Genomic DNA, 23,238 nt, shown 5'->3' with positions numbered 1-23,238 from the left:
CTGTGGCTTTCCACAGGAAGGTCCCGACGCTGGCCCGGGCTCGGCCGCACCGCTTTTGACGGGGGCGAGCCTCGCCCAGTCCCGGTGCAGTGCAATTCCTGCTTCTGGACCCCAGCACGACCGGCTCAGCCCTCAGAGCCAATCCTTCTCCCAAGGTTACGGATCCGTTTTGCCGAATTCCCTTACCTACATTGGTCTAGACACTAGAGGCTGTTCACCTTGGAGACCTGCTGCGGATATGGGTACGGTCCGGCACGAAAATCACACTCCCTCACTCGGATTTTCAAGGGCCGACAGGAGCGCACCGGACAGCGCAAGAGCCGCACTGCTCTACGGAGCCACCGTCCCTATCTCTGGGTGAACCCATTCCGGGGACTCGATCTCCTTACAGAGAAAAGAAAACTCTTCCCGGGGCTCCCATCGGCGTCTCCGAGCTGGTTTGCGTTGCCGCACTGGGCCCCGAAGGACCGATCTCCGTAGCCGGGATCGGGACTGTTAACCCGATTCCCTTTCGGTTGCAGCGGGGCGTCTCCGATTCGACAGACAGAGCTGCACAAACGCGCCCGCTTCTGAAAGGATTTCTCCTTTCCCTAAGGACCGACTGACCCATGTTCAACTGCTGTTCACATGGAACCCTTCTCCACTTCAGTCCTCAAGGTTCTCACTTGAGTATTTGCTGCTACCACCAAGATCTGCACCAGCGGCGGCTCCAGGCGGGCTCGCGCCCGACACCTTCAACGCCCACCGCTGCGGCCCTCCTACTCGTCGCGGCTTAGCACCCCCACTGTTCGTGCTACTCTGCCAGCGACGGCCGGGGATAGGCGCGACGCTAGAGCGCCATCCATTTTCGGAGCTAGTTGCTTCGGCAGGAAAGTTGTTACACACTCCTTAGCGGATTCCGACTTCCATGGCCACCGTCCTGCTGTCTTAAGCAACCAACACCCTTCATGGGTTCTCATGAGCGTCCGACTCGGGCGCCTTACCCCGGCGTTTGGTTCATCCCACAGCGCCAGTTCTGCTTACCAAAAGTGGCCCACTTGGCACTCTCATCGCAGCGGGAGTTCTCAACCCAGAAGGCCTCCCGTACACCCATTGAAAGTTTGAGAACAGGTTGATGACGTTTCGACCCCAATGCCTCTAATCATTCGCTTTACCAGGTGTGACTGCTCTCCCATCGAGCGCCAGCTATCCTGAGGGAAACTTCGGAGGGAACCAGCTACTAGATGGTTCGATTGGTCTTTCGCCCCTATACCCGGATCGGACGATCGATTTGCACGTCAGAATCGCTTCGGACCTCCACCAGTTTCCTCTGGCCTCGTCTTGCCCGGGCATAGTTCACCATCTTTCGGGTGCCAACGTGTGCGCTCTAGCTCCGCCCCGGCGACAAGTGAGCGCCTTGGACGGGCCGTTGCTGCGCCCGAGCCCCTGTGCTGTCCGGGATCGCAACGCGGCCCGCGAAGGGCCTTCACGTTTCATTGCGCCATTGGGTTTCGAGAGACCCATTGACTCGCGCACATGTTAGACTCCTTGGTCCGTGTTTCAAGACGGCTCGGGTGGGTTACCGACCGACTCGCCGCAAACCACGATAGCGCCTCCACGGGAGAACTCGCCGCTCGCCCGGCTCCTCGCCGCCAGCCCGCCGCCACGGGACCAACCCGGACCACAAGAGGCGACAAGCTTGCCCAGCGGGTCCTCCGTTCCGATTCCAGAGGGCGGCATCGTTCGTGCCTCCCGACAGCCGGGAGAAGCCCATGGGGCCTGGACGGGGTGACGAACTCTTCGTGCACGGCAAGGTATAACTCCCGCGAACCGTCCCCGAGGGGACGAGCAGGGCACCTCCAGAGCCGGACTCAAAGTCGTACTTTTCCCATTGACCCGCGTCCGTCGCGGCGTTCTACCGGCGGTGGAAAGTGCGCACCCCGGAGACCGCGTCCGCGCACTGGCAGCCGGAACAGCCCCCCGAGAGGAGCCGTTTACCCGACGCCGCCAGCTCGGCAGTCGTGCGGAGACTGAATCCCACCGCTTTCGAGCTTCGAGGGCCCACCCGTTTTACTCTAAGCGGTTTCACGTACTCTTGAACTCCCTCTTCAAAGTTCTTCTCAACTTTCCCTCACGGTACTTGTTGACTATCGGTCTCTCGGTCGTATTTAGCCTTAGATGGAGTTTACCACCCACTTAGGGCTGCACTCTCAAGCAACCCGACTCACGGGAGGCTTCGTGCCGGGCGCGCAATGGCGGAGACGGGCCTGGCACCCACTCTGGGACAAGTCCCTGTCAGGGGGACTTGCACCGTCGCAAACTCCCGGGAACGTTGCCTCCCATACACCACATTTCCCGACCGCCTGCAAGGACGGGGGATTCGGTGCTGGGCTAGGTCCCGTTTCGCTCGCAGCTACTCGGTTAATCCCTGTTGGTTTCTTTTCCTCCGCTTAGTGATATGCTTAAATTCAGCGGGTTGTCTCGCCTGATCTGAGGTCGACACAGATGTGCGCTCTCGCGTTCGATTCCGGCGCGGTCCAGCGCGCGCGCGCGTCCTTCCCCAATCGTCTGGCCGACGCCTTCCGCCCATTCCCCGCTCACAGTCGGCAGCACCCTCGGCGACTGCGAGCGAGACTGGAAGGCGCCGCTGGCCGGCGCTCGGGACCGCGCGCATGCGGTTTGCGCGGATAACGCAGAGAGTTTCGAACCCCCGACCGCCGCAGCCGAATTTTTTTTCTGCCGCACCTCTCTTTCCCTCGAGAGAGCGACCTCGGCCTGGCGTAGGGGCATCGTCAAGTTTTGCGTCGCCCCCGCCCCAACTGGTGTGGCCCAGTTTTTCTCGGGGCAGACATTGCATCGGGTTCGGGGGGACCCCTTCGTCACCGCGCCACGGCGCGCCTCTGCGCCTCGCCCGAAACTGCCGCGCACGAAACGCTTCCGCGCGCCTGTCGCCTCCCCGCACCCCGCACGAGATCTCCCTTCTCGGGCGGGCGTGCCCGGACAGGGCGCTCCCGTCTCTGCGTTTCTCGCAGCAGTTCGGCTACACGTGCGCGGGCCAGCGGGCAACGCTTTGCCGCCCGTCCACACGGCCTCGTCTCCCGTCGGGACCGCGCTTTCCCTGCAGGTAATCCCTTCCTGCGGCGGTCGCCTTCGGAGGCCAGACGGTCTACGGCTAGCAGCCGCCGTCCCGCGTTACGTCGTCTGCGCAGGGCGACCCGACTCGGCCGCTTGGAGCGCGGCTGAAGGGTTCGACCCACTCTCCTCTTTCGCAAAGTCTTTCGAGGGATCTTCGGCGTTTCGTACAGAGCCGTCCTCTTTGCCGACACGGTCAAAAAGAGTCGCCGGCCGCGCCATCCCCGGGCGCCGGCGTCTCTCTTGATATATGATCCGACCCCTCAGACAGACGAACCCAAGGGAAGACCCAAGGGCGCAATGTGCGTTCGAAGAATCAGTGCTCAGTGTGTCCTGCAATTCACACCAAGTCTCGCAGCTGGCTGCGTTCTTCATCGACACGAGAACCGAGTGATCCACCGCTTAGAGTCGTGCATTTGGTTTGTTCAATTCCGTACAGTACAACCAGGGTTTTAGGCACCGGGCTCCTCCCCTGGCCTCCCCGACTGCAGTTTCGTCCGACAATTCCACGTTCCAGCAGCCGTCCGTTCGGCATGCTTGCGCGGTGACTCAAAGCCGAGGCGAGCAAGGTCTCTTCGAAGCTTGTGTGCGACAATGGCTTGGGCGTCGCTAGAGACGACGAGGCATTTGGCAACCCTAAGGCAGACGTGCACGGCGCTCTCAAGTTCCGGTCTTCGCTGGTGCCGTTTTTTTGCTGTTTACGGTTTGCTGTTCAGCCCGTTTTCTTTAAGCGGTCGCACGGGTCCGACGACCATCGGTTCACCAGGAAGCACACCGGTAACTTCGTCATCAATTGGGCAATAACACAGAGCTTTTGCGCCGTTCCCCGAGCACGTTTGTTCTGCCGTTGTGTTCGCAGCGACGCCACCCCCGGACTCCCATGCAGCGGTAGCTCTGTGTGGACGGTTCTTTGCCGCCCACCGCTGCGCCCTCTTTGGGGAAGGGGTCATCTTTAGCTCAGAAATGCCCCTCGAGTCCGCCGCCCCAAGGGTGCGCCCTATCCGACCATTTCGCCACATCATTGCTTCGCTTAAGAGACAGGCAACGCCTAGCCGTGGCTACGCAGCGCGTACTTGGACAGCCGCCAGACGGGCGTTCTTCAGACTACTCCCGCAACAGGAGTCCACCGGCCACTGTGCCATGGACGGCGTTTCGGTATCGCACCGGCAGACTACTCGAAGGCTGGGAAGGACGAAGCAGCAGGAGAACCCCGCGGCCGCAGGTGCGTTCAAAATGCGGGATTATAACCCCTCGTCCCTTTTTTCCCTGTGCCTCCTTTCGCCCCGCCGGCACGGCTTCAGACATCGCGCCCGCACTGCGAGACCTCTTGCGGCGGCCGTTCCTTATAAGTACTGGGCCGCACGCGTCCCGCCGCCCGCGCGTTGTTGCGAAGAGTTACTTTTCGCGGCGCCCCGCGTGAGCCGAACTTGTGGACTTTGCCGTGGCGCTATCGGCCCCTCTGTCGGTACCGCGGTTCCGCCGCGGGACCTGGCCAAATCGCGGGCGCGGCAGCGCGGCCGGCATCGCGGCGCACCACACGATCCATACTCGTGGACTTTGCCGCCGCGCTAAAGGCCGTACTCGAGGCGCTTTCGGGGCAAGCGTCGCACAAATCGTGCGCGAACTCGTGCAAATTCCATGGGCCGAGGTCGCCAAATGCACAAATGCGCCTCCGGGGCGTCGAGAGGCGCGTTTCGGACTTCGCCGACGAAGCGCGCACTCTACGCCTCCGCGTCTGCAGCGGCGGTATGACCCCCTTATATATGCAGCGATAAGTACCCAGATCTGCGCGGGTCAGCCGGGGCGGCCTCTCTTGAACTGCTATAACTCCGCCGGGCAACGCACTAGAGCGGCGCAAAAGGTATCCAATTCTTCGTCTTTCCAAGGGCTACACGCTGTTGTAAAAATTGTACGGCCCCGCCTAACAGAACGAGCGCGAAGTTTGTAAATGTCGTTGAACACTGCCCGAGCCAGACAGCCTAAACGCCCGTATCTTCGGATAGATATAAAGCACAGAGGCGAAGAGGGTGGCAAAAGCTTCGCGCTTTCGCGCCAAGTAAGCCGATGCCAAATTCGCACGCCTCCGACGCCTGATACGGCCGCCAAAAATTCCCAAACGTTACCGGGGCGAGGAACCCTTTGTGCAGGGGCGAGCGCTTATCGCTTGTATCTTTCGATGGTGCAAGAGGAGAGAGACGAATGTGGCACCAAACGATTTGCCGCTCCGAGACCTATCCTGCGATTGAAAAGTCGTGCGCCTCCGATTTGCGGGAGAGCGGCAAAAACTTGAACTCTATCGCCTCCGCCCCAGGCGAGACCGCCTGAACGCCTCTATCTTCGGCTAGTGAAGAAGCAGGCGGACGAGTTTGAGTTTGAATTTATTTCCATACACAAGGAGATACAATTGTTGTGAGAGATACAAGGGGAGAAAGCTTCTCAGGGTCAGCTTGACCGACCACAGTGCCGTTACAGAGGCTGCAGCAGGGCGGAAGTGAATGCTTATAAATGAACCAGGGTTAAAACAAATCCAAAACAAGAAACCCAAAAAGATACAATTGCAACAGTAAAAGAAAAAGAAAACGCCGTACACCGCTTATTACAGAAAGACATAGAGGCGCACAAAAATATCTCAGGCAGGTTTCTCAAAAAAGCAAAAAAAAACAAGTGAGCACGTCGATGTCACATCGAGTAATGTCATTTAGTGACTTCGGCAACCTGTAGCTTAACATTTGTTGACCACAATTAGTTCGCTTGCGAGAAACACACCAAGTCTCCGGATGCTGGAGTAGTGTAGAGGGCAACGCGTATTTTTTTAGATTTTCTTTTTTTATTCACGAAAGTCCGACAACACGGTGCCTTGGTGCAGAGGGCAGACGAACGGCGAAAATCAATCCGCCTCACTGGGCCCTATGCACCACTCGAACGCAACAGCAAGGAGCACTTATATACACACACAGATACAAGTTATAATGACCACAATGTTTGTAGAGCACAACTTTCAAGTATAAACGTTCATTCCATTCTTATTACTCAGAAAACACGTCTAAAAAATCACAGAAAAGGACAGTGCAAGAGAAGACAAATCAAACATTAACTATAGAAACTGAATGCGTGCGTAGAAAAAAAAACAAAAAAATATCAGAACAGCCCAATGTGGAAGACTAGGCGAGTTGGTAGGTAGCCCTTCTAGAAAAAACAGCGCACACAGGACAGGGACCAAGGGAAGAACCGACGACACGAGCGCTGACTTACAACTGATTTTATTAAGCGGAAAGTGAACACTATATATAGGAAGGAAGTAGCAGATACAATCAGAGGCAGTCAACGTCAAAGAGGTGTAAATGGCCGATAAAATCGATAAAACCGTAAGGGGTGAAGATAAAACAAGATAAACCTCAACAAATGACAAGCCATGGTGTAAAGAACCATAAAAACCCTAGGACACGTGAATAACACGTACAATGCCATGAATGACAAAAACCGAATACAATCAACAGGTGGAAGGCATCTGAAGGTGACAAGGATTTAAGCAGTGTGAACAAAATTTAACAACTGAAATGCGCTTGAAACGGATAACCAGGCACATAACTCACACATTCATCCGTTTTCTTTTTTCTTTTCTTGAGAGGTACGCCACTTCTTTTTCTGATAAAACTACAGATGGCGCAGTGACGCAGGTGTATTTATTAGATTTTATGTTGAAGGCTTCCCTAGTTATTTGATCCGAGTGGCTTCCTATGATTTTGCAGTTTTCAAATTCAGGATGACAAGCACTGCAAATGTCTGTACAAGGCTTTCTCGAGTTACTTTCAAGGTACCTCTCCTCAACCTACTGTGCATGAAACGAGCACATTTACCTCCAAAAATCTGGAATACCCATAGGATCATGTTTAGCACCCATACTCAGTGACATTTTTCTGGCGTCTACAGACAGGACCTTGGCTTCCATCCTTCGCAGCTCATCTGTTATAAGGACGTTTCGGTATGTCGATGATTATCTCGTGGTCATAAATACCCACAAGCAGGCGTTCCACTCAGACCTTCAAAATATTTTGCATACTTTCACTTCGACCATGTTCCCTCTAATCGTAACTCACGAGGTGCCAGTAGACAGCACTATCAGATTTCTTGACATCAAGCTGGAATTCCAGGGCCATCACATTAGTTGGAGCTATGAACCACGTAATAAGAAACCGGTGATTCATTACCATTTAGCGAAATTAGTGAAGAGAGCAATCGCGAGTCTTTGCATGTCTAACGCGCTCAAGAGATCATGTCCTCACAGCATGCTTTCCAGCTTTGACACACAACGCAAATAGGTTATTAGGGGCAGGCTATCCCAATCACCTGTTAATCTGCGTCGCCCAGAAGCTTCAAAAGCGGATGAAAGGAAAAGAAAGGATAAATGAAGGAGGTAGAGACAAAGAAAAAAAGAAACAAAAAGTCGCAGTGATCCCTTATCTCCACGCTCTGTCCCATAATCTGAAAAAAGGTCATGAATAAAGCAAAGGTGAAGATGGTGTTTTCAGCTCCGGAAAAGCTTGCAAATATCTGCAACCGCGTTAACCCTCCTTCCAAGACAGCAAGAACATGCAGCAAAAAACATCGTAAACAATTCGTACCGTGTCAGAAGGGAGTAATTTTTCAATACCTTTAACTTGCGGAGACAAATATATTGGTCAGACGGGCACATGTAGTAATGACCGATTGCGGGAACATAATAAAGATGTGGAAAAGGGGGTAAAAGGACATATAGCAGCCCACATAGGAATTTGCAGTGCTTGTCATCCTGAATTTGAAAACTGCAAAATCATAGGAAGCCACTCGGATCAAATAACTAAGGAAGTGATGGAAGCCTTCAACATAAAATCCAATAAATACACCTGCATCAGTGCGCCATCTGTAGCTTTATCAGAAAAAGAAGTGGCATACCTCTCAAGAAAAGAAAAAAGAAAACGGATGAATGTGAGTTATGTGCCTGGTTATCCGTTTCAAGCGCATGTCTGTTGTTAAATTTTGTTCACACTGCTTAAATCCTTGTCACCTTCACATGCCTTCAACCTGTTGATTGTATTCGGTTTTTTGTTATTCATGGCACTGTACGTGTTATTCACGTGTCTTAGCGTTTTTATGGTTCTTTACACCATGGCTTGTCATCTGTTGAGTTTTACCTTGTTTTATCTTCACCCCTTACGGTTTTATCGATTTTATCGGCCATTTACACCTCTTTGACGTTGACTGCCTCTGATTGTATCTGCTACTTCCTTCCTATATATAGTGTTCACTTTCCGCTTAATAAAATCAGTTGTAAGTAAGCGCTCGTGTCGTCGGTTCTTCCCTTGGTCCCTGTCCTGTGTGCGCTGTTTTTTCTAGAATCAGAACAGAGCATGGCAAGAGCCGACACAGATGCAACATATGTGTAGAAACTAACTGTGTACCTACCAAGAAAATAAAACAAATGTGCGAAAGATATAAGCAGGAAAAATAAAATAAAAAACTATAGTGCATTTCCCAGGAAGTGACTTTTCGCTCGCTTACGAAAAGCAGACAGGGAAAGATGAATTAAATCGGGATGGGTTCCAGTTCAAATGCTGCGTAGCATAGTTGGTTCTGTTTCTTGGTTTCTGTATATTTGTGCGTCTAAACCCATATCGTTCATGAATTTAGAAAAAAAAACAAAAAACATTGTTGTCGATTGGCTACGAGTTCCAAGAATGCCGCCCGACACGGTCGCTGGTAGTGTAACGTTTGTATAGGTAGTACTCTCTGAAGTAGGAATATGTGGAGTCATATCTTGAAAATTTTTCAACAAAGCGAATAGATCTCTTTTGCAATAAAAAGGGCATTTCAAGATTACATTTCTCAGTGACTCCCCAGATAAGCGAACAATAGCGAAACCTGGAATGAACTGCACTGAAATAAAGCTGGCGCCAAAATGTCCGTTGGTCAGCGCCATCAAACTTTCCAAACGTTGAAAAGTGTTTGTTCGTTACATTGGCGAGAGCTTCGCCTCTTAGTACCCCCCGCCCCTGTTTACATATCATCAACCGGGATTTCTGTTTGCGGTATTTTGTAGAGTTTCCTCTACAGTACGCCAGGTCTTTTGCGGATCGCAGCTAATTCGTTAGAACCTTCCACTGCAGTGATGAATTCGAGATTTATATATGTCCGAACCTAATTTATTCTTAACTTATTTATGCTGTTCTAGAATTGACAGCTCTCTCGTTTATTTTGTTTTTTTTTAAATATGCCAAACAGGTGATTTCGGCCTCTTATGCGCTTTACTAAAGCAGAAGTTTTTCGCAAGTTTTTGGCGCTTTTTTGCCCTTGGTTAACATTGCTACAGTAAAAGCGCAGCTCTATTATTTTTTGCGAGTATTGTGTACTACATTAGGGTCAATTTCGCAAAGACAGTACACATTGGAGACCATGTGTTCATTTTTTTTTCCTGTGTTACAGGCTGAACCGTGGTGTAGTGATTTGTGCACGCCATCTTGGAATAAAGCAAGAGGTGGTCACTAAAATCACTTAGCAAGACACCTGGGTCCTGTTCGTCGCAATTAGTCAAGCATAAATCAATTAGGGTCTCACCCGACCCCAAGTAGCACGTGTAGGCGCATTAACAATGTTAGAGAAACCATGTAAAGAAATGATGTCGAGAAAGTCACTTGTTGCCGCTGATTGTTCCAACACATGTTATGGTAAAATCGGCCATAATTACAATTGGTTTCTTATCGGTATGCTATCAAGAAAAGAACAAAATTCTTGCAAAGGGGGCCGATAACCAACACCGAACACAGAACCGCTTCTATTGATAAAAATCGCAGACTTGAAAAACTGTACTTCTATGAAAGATTATTTTTAACCTACAGTGCAACTCCACCGCCTTTACATAGATCTTGAAACGCCTTTTTCTTTGTTAGCTGCCGCGCCGGGGGTATGTTTCACTACTCGATATGGTTAATGTAGCCTTCGGCGGCTGCAGTAATGCGGCTCTTAGAGCAATTCAATACCCAGAGACACTCATTGATTGGACGCTTAGGTAGGAGCGGCGCCAACTCTTTCTTCCTTTGACTTGTCCTGTTACTAGGACCTTGGCATGGGTGTTTCCTTTCTTTTCAAGGATGCAGATATCAATAGCTCTGTTGGGGCTGTATAAGGTGAGGTCACGATGCCACCATGTCACAGGAGGCCCCTTTGGTGAGCCGATTGCACCTACGGCAAGACGTACGAGCCCCCTTCTCAACTGGGATTGATCCCGGGCAAGTTTTGACCTCAATATTAGATATAACTCCAGCACCGCCGGTTTCAGTTTTGCTATTTGAGAAGGAAGAAGAAGGAGAAAAAAAAATAAAAAAAGAGGGAGGAGGGGCCAACCGCAGAAATACGTGTTTGCACCTAAACTGTTTGACTTATGGAACTCGTGCTCTAATAGGTTTGTTCATTTATTAATCTGACTAATTTGCTGATGATTATCATATCTTCTTTGCTTCTTCGAATTTCTTGTTTGGAACTCGACAGGCTGTTCCTGTATTTATGTGCTAGCTGAGATCTTAAATCATGAACTAGTGAACAGTCTGTTAAGTAATGATCAAATGAATCCGCCAATTTGTTGCATTTACACAGATTCGATTGCAGTATGTTAAATCTGTGGAGGTAATAGGGGAATCTCCCATGTCCTGACACTGCTTGTGTAGCAAAGTGATCCAGAGGGAAATGAGGAGGATTTCTTTTAATATTTTTGATCCACTGGTAGCAGTACGTTGGTTCTGAATTCTGCCATTCTCTGTTCCATAATTCGAGGTATTTTTCTTTAAGTTTCTTTTTAATAAACGTCTTGGTCATTGGTGTCTCCACCGCTTGGCCCTCATTACAGGCTTTCTTAGCCATTTCGTGAGCTAATTCATTCCCATAGATTCCTTTATGTGCTTTTACATATGAAAATTTTATATCATGCCTAGTGTTATTTAGTAAGACCCTAATCTTCTGAATGAAGAAATTTAAATTATGTGGGTTTTTGAGACCCTGAAGGGTTGACATACTATCTGTAATTATTTGATAAGAGGCAGTATGCGACATAGAATCAATTCGCTCTATTGCCTTCTTAATGGCTACGGTCTCCGCGATGAAATTATCTGCATGGCTGGGCAATTTAAACAATTTATACTCTATCACTTCGCCACTCTTGTTCAGTACAACATAACTTGCTCCTACTTTCTTATCTTGTTCTGACCCATCTGTATAAAATTTAAAGTCAGTCTGATATTCCGTATTCGAGAATTCATATGCCTTTACATTTGCTGGGTGAACTAGCCACTTGCTGCCTTTAGCAACGATGTCAGCCCTCCAATACTCGTTCCCCTCCCAGTTGAATGATTGAGCATTATGCAGAATTTTATGCAGCTCAGTCTCTCTTCCAAGTGTTAAGTGGATCGGCGGAATATTGGTAACTACGTTAAGGGTGTTATTAGGGATAGTTCTGTAACCTTTACTGATTTTATTAAGTGGAATTATTTGAATACTCTAATTTTCTTAGGATATGAACATTGCTAGAGAACCAGATAGGAGAGGCATAGGCAATTATCCTCTCAATACCTCTGGTATAAATCTGATTAAGTTGTAGCGGTGACATTCCCGAGTGGTTAGCATGAAATTGCGAAAGATGATAAGTAAGTGTCTGTACCTTATTTTTAATAATTTCTAGGTGATCTAAGAATCCCAACGAACTGATAAAGGTAACCCCTAGAATCTTTAAAGATTTAACGCATTTGATGGCTTTCCCACCCAAATAAAGAAGTGGTGGCCTTTTCTGGTATTCTTTACCCCGTATTAAGAATTCACATTTTTTGTAACTGAAGGACAGTTGCTCACTCTGAGCCCAGGAGTGCACTATATCCAGAGCCTTATTGGCGGCTTCCTCTAGTCCGCGCCTAGATCCTGCTTTTATTGTTAAGGTAATATCGTCTGCAAATGCCTGTATCTTTGCGCCGTCAGGAAAAGATTTTCTCAGAAGTTTTGTAATTGTCAGGTTCCAAATTAAAGGGCTCAAAGGTGAGCCCTGTGGAGTGCCTTTCTTTAACTTGCAAAGCAAAGTACAGTCGGGCAATGAGTATGTCACCCTCCTATTTGATAATATAGACTCTACAATCTTAATTAGATACTGTGGAGTTTGTTGATTCTCCAACTCCTTTACCGCTGAATCCTTATTTATACTTCCAAATGCATTCTTTATATCGAGAGATATAACTAAGATTTTTTCTTTCCTAACTTTACTGTCTTCTATTACTTCCATAATCTCACTGAGGGCCTGTACTGCCGACCTCCCCTCCGTAAAGCCATATTGATTGTTCGGGAAGGCTCCTTGACGTGTCAAATGAAAGTATAGCCGTTGGTAGATCAATTTCTCAAAGGTTTTTCCAAATATGGAATTAATGGCTATAGGCCTATAGTTATCCAAGTTATTTTCTGCTGATCTGTTCTTGGGGACTAGAATTACTCTAGCTATCCGCCAGGCTTTAGGAAAATATCTAAGTCGAAGTGCTGCATTAAATATGTTCAATAAAAATTCTTTATTACTATTGTAAAGGTGTACGAGCCATCTCGTTGTTATGAGATCAGGCCCTGGGGCTATATTCTTCCTGAAACTCTTAATGACACCTGAAAGTTCATTTACAGTGAATGGGATGATTTGGTCCCGATCCTGTTCCTCGGCCGCCATAGAGCTGGCCTGTACCTGTAGTGAACTGTGCTGCACTCGTTCGAGCTCGTAAAGACTTTCTAATAAGAATTCCGTAGTCTCCAGCAGAGTATTGCAAACTTCTCTGTTAGGCTTTTGAATTGCTTTAATTATTGTGCCTTCTTTAATCTTTCTTGCCGCTAATTTATAAGGTAAGGTGAATGGATTTTTGTTCTTAATGCTACTGCAGTATTCTTTCCATGACTCATCTTTTTTAACGTTGAGTAACTCATTATATCTGTTCAGCACCTCCTCATACACCTTCTTAAAATCTTCTATTAATACGTTCCTTGATCTCTGAAACCTTCTCCTCAAAGCTCGTACTCTCTTCCTCTCTATTTCCAACTCTGGACACCACCATGGTTTGTCTATTTTATCCTTGTTCTGCTGTTTAATTTTTTGGGAAACTTATCAATTAATGTCCTAATCTTGCGATAGAATGCTTTGATGATGGAATCCAAATGCTCGGTAGACATGAAAGTTATGCCGCTGATTTTTTTCAACCATTCGTCCTCAGTCAGCTCTGCGAGAAATCTATATTCTCCCATTTTTGTCAATCGTTTGCTGCCGCCTGTCTGGTCTTGGGTTAAAATTGTCCTAATATACCTATGGTCCGAGCTATTGGGAATGTCTAGAACTTCCCAGTCTTCTATTGACTTCATAGTTGGTGCTGAGGTTATCGTCAAATCTATCCAGCTTCGCCCGTTCACTGTTTGAAATGTTGGTATGGAGTTATCATTTACCACTGTCAAATTGTTTCTTAAAACAAACTCCAGTACATTGGTGCCTCTGTCCTCTGTTAATTGACCACCCCACAGCATATTCTTACTATTGAGATCCCCCGCAATGATAAGATGTTTGGGTGTGCTCTTCCGTAAATGTTCTTCAATAACAGTCAGAGTTTCACTGACGTCCTCAGTAGGCGGGATATAAGCATTTACTATGTCAAATTCTCTGGCATTGACATAAATTTTCATTATAATTATTTTTGCTGATAAATGTATGGGAAAGATGCCTATGTTCGGATTATGCACTACTATTGCAACTTTCGGTTTCTCATTGCTATGTATTTTCTTATCTTTTAATGAAAACCAATTATTTTATTTTCTGGAGCGTAAGGTTCTTGAATTAGTGTTATGTCCTGTCTGAGCTCAAGACTATTGTTGCATAGATCCTGTGTCGCTTTAAACGATCTACCTAAATTGACCTGAATTAATGAAAGCTTTGCCATGATTGCTGATCTGTCCACAAATATGCGTCCAGACAGGAAACTGCTCAGTTGCTGCTGTTTGCCTCTGCTAAATTATAAGTGTGAAACTAGGGAACTTGTTTCCCTAATTTGTGCCTCTTTAAAAGCTGGGCATCGGAAGCTCAAGAAAGAGTGCTATCGCAGTGCATTAGGAAGCTCTGCCTCATGACAGGCTCTGCATTGCTTAACTCTTGAGCTGCACTGGCGGAAGTGATGGTCCCCCACGCACTCTGTGCAGCGAGAGTTGTTATCACAGTCTCGCTCTAGGTGCCCTATCTTGGCACAATTCTTACATCTAAGAACAAAGGTGTTATCATAAAAGGGACACACCGACCAGAAAATGTACATTTTTGATTTACCTTTCAAAGCTTCAAATGCCCTGCGCCCCAGTTCCGCTACAACGGTTACACCACTGCGGCCTTTCCAGGATTTTACGACTGTGATGTCTTCGGGGTCACAATTTAAGTCATTTTGCGACACAATACGCTCCGAAAGCTGTTTAGTGGGAAAATCCTCCGGGATTCTTACGATCTTGATCTGCGGGAGCCTTTTCTTGGGCCTTCTTGTGTCAATCTTTCCTTTGGTGGCGGAATTATTGTTCAACTCCTCCTCCAAGTTCTTAATTCCCTCTTTCGAGGCGGAGTCAATCACTATACCCTCGCGGCTTTTTCTCATTGACACCTCCCTAAGGCCAAGCTTAAACGGGTCAATGTTGTCCTTTATCAAGCTGGACAATTTGTCCGCTCCCAGTGACTGCGAGGTCACTACCAGTGCCTCGGTTGTCCTGTGCGCAGGATCTTTAGGTTTAACTTCATTTGCCTCCTCTCTTTGTCCGCTAGAGATACCTTGTATAATCTCACTGTACGTGCGACTCTCCTTTTCTCGAAGAACCTCTACTTTGCCTCGAAGTGTATGCAGCTCATGAGTTGCCTCCAAAGCAATTTCCTTCATCTTAGTGAAATTACTAAGTGCGACATTGGTGAGGAGAGTAGCCTCCTCGTCCTCACTCATCTTAGCTGCCAACTTTACAAGAGCCTGAAAAAACTCTCGATCCGCTCTACCCATTCTGTTTGTAATGGTCCTCTCCTGTTCTGTCTCGCAAGTATGGCTGCCCTGCGTTCCTCGCGTGCTGCACACATCAGGAGTGTGATGCTCTTCCGTTTGCCAGTCTAATGACGGAAATTCCTCCTGGCAAGAGCCGCCGGCCCGTTCGTGGGAGATCACCTCACTATCATCTCCCCACTCAGAAGTCTCGGCCTCCGTCGAATGGGGTACCTCCGCAGAGTTTTTTAAAAAATCTCCCGGTGACTTCTGCACTTCCTGCCTCTTTTTGTGTTTCCTCTTCTCCTTCCCCTTTTCCCACATTCCCGTCTTCTCCGACCTCCGCATGTTCTGATTGGTGTCAGTGTCATGATAAGCTGTTTCCTCTCTACTTGGTATGCTCAAGATCGCTGAAAATGTACTAAACCTAGTGGGATCCACGTAAAACAGTTCCAAAACCGTATAGAAAGTCAACCCATATCATCAACACACTTCACAGAACGAAGAAAAGACTTTTTTTGCTTATTTCTCCTTTGGGCAACATACTGGTATTGCCCACGAGGCAAGACAAAAGGAGGTGCTAAACCTCCTGACTGGGTCTTGTCCTCGCTTGGGTACAGCAGCAGGAGCGGTATTGCATTACACAACAAAAAAAGGCTGTCCTTGCCATCACTTACACAAAAGACGCATCATAAACAGTTCTTGTAAATATATACAGATAATAAAATAATAATACACACTAAATCATATACAAAAATGGTACAGGAATGCAATACATTAGGGTTGTTCGAACCGACATAATATTACATCAAACAGAACCAGAAGTAAGCATTTGGTCGTCTAGGACACAACGTTAAACAAAAAGAAAGACGAACAGATGCGTTTAATACCCCTGGGCGTAGGAATATTTTTAGCTGCATCTATTACAAACGGATGAGAATTACACATCAACATGATTTGGTTCTCAATTGATTGTGTTCCGTAGTTAGTACGAGGCCTATTTACCACAACAGAAGTCTGACGCAAGCTGTAACCAGTAGATCTATTTAGGTACGTGTTAAAAAAATTAATGTAATTTGTTTTTATTTCGTTATAAATAAACACATATTTTGAGTTCATACATGGTTTTCACAGGGATCATTCGAGACTGTGTATTTGCCGAGCAACTATTTGTGTTGTTTCCTGCAGGTAAAAGAAACCGAGCTGCACGCGACTGCAGGGCTGATATTTTTTCTAAGTCAGTTTAGTTACAAGTACCCCAGATAAGAAGACAATAACTGATGCGAGAATGGATAAGAGAGAAATACAACTGTCTTTTCAGCGAGCAAGGTCTAAGATCTCGAAGCCGGGAAAGCATACCAATAGCTCTCGCGATCTTGACACGGGTGTGGTCTATGTGGTCGCTCCAGCCTAGGCTGTGATGGAATTTAACTCCTAGAAAGGAATGGGAGCTGTCACGCTCAAGGTAGCAAGAGCCGTAACGAAGCTTAAAATCGTGATCAATTGGCTTGTTTTTTGCACAAAAAAGCATAAATTTAGTTTTTTTCTCGTTGAGTTCAAGACTATTTAAGTTTAGCCATACACTAAGATTTAATAGCCACGTGTTAGCAGTGTTTTCAAGTTCTTTGAGATTTGTTCCAGAGAAGAATACTTTTTCCAAAAGTCCGCCAAATCTAGCGGAACTCGTGTCCGCAGTATAATAACAATTAACTTCCCCCAGCTCCAGAAGCAAGAAACTCGACATATTCCAAATAACCCAAAATACAAAGGTGAAAATAACTCCAATGGCTGCTCCCAATTTTTCCGAATCCAATGATATATCACACTCCACCTTTCTCTACCATACAACTAGAGAAAAGTCGCTTTTCGTGCAACCGACGGTTCGTTACCTAGCAACAACGTAAACAAAAAATCACGTGCGTGGCGTTTTTCATTATTACTCTACCTGGTGTACTCAAACTCACTGAAAGTGCTAAAACTAGTGCTTTCGTCATAAAACAGTTCCAAAAATATATAACAAGTCAGAATAACTACTCAACACTCTTTACCGAGCAAAAAAAAAAACTCTTTTGCAAAATTCGCCAAATTTGGCGGAATTCGTGCCCGCAGTAAAATAACAATTAACTTCCCCCTGCTCCAAATGCGAGAGAATCAATAACTTCTGAACGAAACAAGATAAAATGTTGAAACCAACGCTAATGCCTGCCCCTTATTTTTCTGAATCTAATGGTATATTACACTCAACGTTTCTTTGCTGTAAAGCCAGAGAGAAACCAATTTTTGAGCAACCGACGGTTCGTTGCCTAGCAACAACGTAAACAAAAACCACGTGCGCGGCCTTTTCCACTAATAACTCGGTCAAAATATCTCTAGCAAGATGCGAATGACATCAAAAGAATCACCGTATCGCCAGGATTCCAAAAATATATACTACACAATGTGTAATTAGAGTATTTTTAAATTATCAGCAAATAAAAGCCAGTAGGTAGCCAGTTAGGGCTAAGTTCCTGACCACCGTTTACAGATCAAAAAAGCCGATAACTTTGGCAAAAATTGGTCGAAAAATACCAAATATATACCAAAATGATCGGAAGTTAAGCGCGAACTCAGAACGACTCAGAACACGCTATTTTCCCCTAAAACTGTTATTTATGTTATCGGACCTCGACGGGCCTTTGTTTACACTAGGTCTGGAATCTAAAAATTGTTATAACTTGCGAAATATTTGGTCTAGAGTCATCAAATTTGAGTATGAGGTACACGGTACGCTTACGAAAGAGGAGTGCAAAATATTTTTGACTCACATGAGGGTCCTCCAGCCCAAAAATGGAAAAAACCCCGCACCGATCCACCCGCTCACCCGATCGCCTCGCCGCCGTGGTAGGGACCCCAGTAGATACGGACAGAGTAGATTGAGGCCCTAGATTGGGACTCTCCCGCACCACTAATGTATCGCGGGTGATGAATATGCCAATCAAAAAAATTAAAATAAACGGTCTAGTACCAAAACATGTTTTTTTTTAAATAATAAAAGAAGGAAAGAAGGAAGGGAAGAGTCGAGGGAGAAAAGAGGAAAAAGGAAGTAGATACCATCATCGCCCCCCCCCCCAGCCAAGGGAACGGGCCAGCCAGACCAGCGGCGTTTATTATTTCTTTTTTTTAGCAATGCTTGCTGCACTGCACTGATATACACTAAACTTGGGTGGCTTGTCTTGTCTTGTCTTCAAACTGCCTCCTGTGTCTTCCTCTTCTTCACTGCTCTTGTCAGCCATGGTTTGCGCCACACGACACCTCACAACACTCCGTGTCTTAGTTAAGATTATACTAGACCCGTAGGCACCTCACCCACTGCACTGCACACTGCACACCACACTCCAGTTCTTTGTCACTCCGTGTCCTCTTCTGGCACTCACAAATTCACAACCACAAACATCACTTTCTTGTTCGTTGCTGCGCCGCACCGACGACTCGAGCTGCTTCAACTCAGTAATCCCTGTAATCCCGGATGTCGTTTGAACCCACTCCACTTGTTTATTTATGTGACGCATCACTAATTCTCTACTTTTTATTCAAATTTTATATTACTTTCAGTACATTCGATTCGCTACACTTGCTCTGCCATACCGGTTCATCAAAATTTTGGCCACCGATCTTCAGTACGTTTATTGCCTTTATAACCTAATGCGAGCCTCCCCCGTGAGTGCGCAGTAGGGGCGGGCAACTAGTGCCCACCTGGTCTGGTCTTGGGGCCCCCACACACATCTCACCGTGAAAAGGCATGCCTTACAGTTGTCACTTTTCTCTGCTAAAAGTTTTTCCTTTATAATTGTAATTCATACGACTTTTCTAGTATTATTTGTGCCATGTTATTAAGTATGTCATAGCTCTCCGATTGTTTGATTATCTCTGGTTTCCTAATTGTTAAATTAGGTTCCAATATTTTTGTTAGTTGTTCTCTTTCTTTCTTTGTCACTGGACATTTTTCTAGATAATGATCAAAGTTTATGGCGTTTTCTCCACACATACATTTCAGTGAGTTTGAGATATTGAATCTGTAGAAATAAAAGGGAAACCTCCCGTGAGAAGAGATTGCCTGTGATGTATAATGATTGGTTGGGAAGTGTTGGGGTAAGGATTTTACACTTCTAATCCACTCAAATGTGCTACTGTTTTTTCCCTCCTGATTCCACATTTCGTTCCACTTATCATACATCGCGTTTAACAACTGCTTCTTGATATATTGTTTCGATATTGGAATTTAATCTTTTCTCCTTTCATTGCAGCATCCTTAGCCAAAGCATCTGCTGTTTCATTTCCTCTATGTCCACTGTGCCCTTTGATATGTGTTAAAGTGATATTCTGATTTTGCAATTTACTGAGCTCTAGTTTAATCTCCTGAATTGCTGAGTTTCTACTGTTTGGATTTTTGATTGCCTTCTGTGCTGAAAGACTATCCGTGAGAATTTGGCTTTTGCTTATGTTATCTTTCTTCACATATTCTATGGCCTTCTTTATTGCCACAACTTCCGCATCAAAATTGTTGGCGTACTGAGGAAGTTTGAATTGTTTTGCTTCCACTTGTGTCCCTTTCGCATCAAACACCAATAAGGCTGCACCTATTTTGTCCTCTATTTGTGACCCATCTGTTTATATTTTCTGATCAGCTTCTGAATTGATATCTTCAGTGTAATCATACGCTAGTTTCTCTGCAGGATGATACACCCATAGATCGAACTTATTTCCTATATCTTTGTCTGCAAAAATCGGATCGTTAATCCGGTATGTTTTTATTCCTTGCATTATGTCATATATTTCTTTCTCGAGCTGAATTTTTAATTGTACTGGGGGTAGGTTCGCTAATGCATTAAGTGTTACATTTGGTGTAGTTCTGTACGTCTTAGTTATAAGAATTAAAGGAATGCGCTGTATTGACTTCAGTTTCCGATTCATTGCCACCTTATTACTATACCAAACCGGGGCTCCATACACTATCATTCTTTCTATTCCTAACGTGTATAACTTCTTTAACTGTTGTCCTTTCATTCCTTTTTTTGCTCTTGAAAATTTACCTAAATTGGCCGTTAAAAGTTGAACCTTCTCTTTCACATATTTTAAATGTGGCAAGAACGACATTATGTTATCAAATATTATTCCTAATAATTTTAGTTCATTTGTAATTTTTAATTTTTCGTTATTTATTTTAATTATTGGAGGGTGGCTCCCATAGTTTTTCTTAATAAGCATAACCTTGGACTTTTCAGGGTTAAACTCTAGATTCACTTTCTTTCCCCATGCTGCTATAATATCAAGAGTTGCGTTCGCCAATTGTTCTGCTTGCTGGCGAGATTTAAACTTAATTGCCACTATTACGTCGTTTGCAAACGCCTGAATATGTGCCTCTCCTGGTAGTTTCAAATCAAAAATCCCTGAAATCATTACATTCTAATAGAGTGGGCTTAGTGGAGATCCTTGTGGAGAGCCTGTTGATAATTTTTTTGTGATACAGGTTCCATGATCTTCATATATAATTTTCCTCTGAGTCAATATTGAATTTGTTATTCTCACTAAATTGGAGTAGCATTTAAGTTGCTGCAGTTTCTCTACAATTATTTTACGTTGTATTGAATTAAAAGCGTTTTTAATATCCAAAGATATTATTACAGTTCCTAGCTTATCTAATGATGGCTGTTCGATTCTTTTCTTTAACACTAATAATGCATTCGTTGTTGATGTATTATGTTGGAACCCATACTGGTGCTTTGGAAATAATTGTCCGCTGCTTAGGAAATAATATAATCGATCTTTTATTAAATTTCTCTAGAATTTTCCCTAATATTGAGTTAATTGCTATTGGGCGAAATTTTTCTATTCCTGTTTTATCTTTGGCTCCTGCCTTGGGGATTAAAATTTTTCGGGATTGTTTCCAATGACTAGGTATATAGCCCACTTTTAGGCAGGCATAAATAGTTTAAAAAAGAACCCCTTATGAGCCCCAAAAAGCTCTTGGATAAAAGTGGTTTTTAAACGATCTGGCCCTACGGCCACGTCTTTCCTCAAATTCCTTTCCTCCCCTGTCCGCCAAACCTCGGACAGGGGGAATTATTTTTTTAAATTTTTTTTTCGCCCTGGCTGACGCGGTTTTTGGCGCGCGCCGCCCCGGCAGACGTGGTTTCCAGAATTGGCCGCGGCGGCAGCCGCGGCCCGGAAAATTTTTTTTTTCAATCTCCACTCGAATCCGACACCAAGAGTCCTTCACTGCGCACAGCGTCCTTAGTGGCGCGCCCTCCGGAGCTTAAGCGTCGCGAATTTTTCCCCCTCGGGAGCTTAAGCGTCGCTAATTTTCCGCCGCGCCCCGCAGCTTAAGCGCCGCAAAATTGCCCGTTTCCCCAGAGTCAGTTTGGCGGACTCTGGGTGCGTTCGCCCCGGCAGACGCGGTAGGTTTGTTCGGACTTTGAATTTTTTCCGCCATTCTCCCCGGCAGACGCGGTAGGTTTGTTCGGACTTTGAAAACGGAGCACACTGTCAAGTTGGGGAATTTTTTACGGCCGCACCCTGTTTCGGAGGCTTACGAATTTAACATCCGCGGATGGGCCTCGGAGCGGCGAATGGTTTGGTGCCACATACGTCTCTTTCCTTTTGCCCTATCGGAAGATAGGGCAAGCGATAAGTGATCGCCCCGGTACTGTTTCGGAATTTTTCGCGGCCGTCTAAGGTGCCTAGTCTCGTCCGTTCTGTCGGATGCCTTCCGCTTTCCGTAAAGCCCTTGATTTATAACGCGCCTTTCCTTCGCAGACAGCACCTAGAAGATCCGAGTTATTTCCAAGCAGAAAGACGTGTGCGCCGGTCTGATTTCCTGGCACGTGAAAGCGGTACAGGAAAGGGCTATGCGTTCGCGTGGCGGGAAAACGGGCATGTCCTTGTGCGAAAGGCTGCAGGCCAGAACGCGAGCCATTCGCATCCGAGATGAAAATGACCTGAGTAAAATGGGGATGACTGCACTGCTTGGTGTGCGAGGAATGCCATTCGTAACGCGAGACCGTGTTTACCGAGATTCTAGTTCTTTCGATGTTCTAAAACGGGCGGGCCGCACAAGCCCGGTCCACAGTTTTCTTTTATTCCGCAAACGTGCGTAGCTTAAAGAATAAGGATGAGGAGGTCAACATTTCTTTTTTCTTTATCTTCTTCAAACCGCAGTTTTGACATATTGCCATTCAGTGAAACATGGTATGCACAAACTGCGGACATCGTCCGCTTCGAAGGATACAGGTGCGGAACAATGTCTAGGAAAAATAATAAAGGCGGTGGAGTTGCACTGTAGGTTAAAAATAATCTTTCATAGAAGTACAGTTTTTCAAGTCTGCGATTTTTATCAATAGAAGCGGTTCTGTGTTCGGTGTTGGTTATCGGCCCCCTTTTGCAAGAATTTTGTTCTTTTCTTGATAGCATACCGATAAGAAACCAATTGTAATTATGGCCGATTTTACCATAACATGTGTTGGAACAATCAGCGGCAACAAGTGACTTTCTCGACATCATTTCATTACATGGTTTCTCTAACATTGTTAATGCGCCTACACGTGCTACTTGGGGTCGGGTGGGACCCTAATTGATTCATGCTTTACTAATTGCGACGAACAGGACCCAGGTGTCTTGCTAAGTGATTTTAGTGACCACCTCTTGCTTTATTCCAAGATGGCGTGCACAAATCACTACACCTCGGTTCAGCCTGTAACACAGGAAAAAAAAAATGAACACATGGTCTCCAATGTGTACTGTCTTTGCCAAATTGACCCTAATGTAGTCGCAAAAAATAATAGAGCTGCGCTTTTACTGTAGCAATGTTAACCAAGGGCAAAAAGCGCCAAAAACTTGCGAAAAACTTCTGCTTTAGTAAAGCGCATAAGAGGCCGAAATCACCTGTTTGGCATATTTAAAAAAAATAATAAACGAGAGAGCTGTCAATTCTAGAACAGCATAAATAAGATAGGAATAAATTAGGTTCGGACAAATATAAATCTCGAATTCATCACTGCAGTGGAAGGTTCTAACGAATTCACTGCGATCCGCAAAACACCTGGCGTACTGTAGAGGAAACTCTACA

At 46.0% G+C, this 23,238-nt stretch overlaps 1 non-coding gene and 1 pseudogene across 1 annotated transcript; both read right to left on the bottom strand.

Annotated features, from left to right (window-relative positions):
- Positions 1-201: 201 nt before the first annotated feature.
- On the bottom strand, positions 202-2,455 carry LOC144111643 (large subunit ribosomal RNA; annotated as a pseudogene).
- Positions 2,456-3,368: 913 nt separating this feature from the next.
- Positions 3,369-3,521, bottom strand: LOC144111676 (5.8S ribosomal RNA). The gene has a single exon (XR_013310134.1). It is a non-coding gene; the product is annotated as a 5.8S ribosomal RNA (ribosomal RNA).
- Positions 3,522-23,238: the final 19,717 nt, after the last annotated feature.

This window comes from Amblyomma americanum, chromosome 11 (genome assembly GCF_052857255.1).
Source record: "Amblyomma americanum isolate KBUSLIRL-KWMA chromosome 11, ASM5285725v1, whole genome shotgun sequence".
In the NCBI taxonomy this organism is placed as follows: domain Eukaryota; kingdom Metazoa; phylum Arthropoda; class Arachnida; order Ixodida; family Ixodidae; genus Amblyomma; species Amblyomma americanum.
Note: the sequence above shows the minus strand (reverse complement) of the source record. Positions and strands in the feature narration are given on the sequence as shown.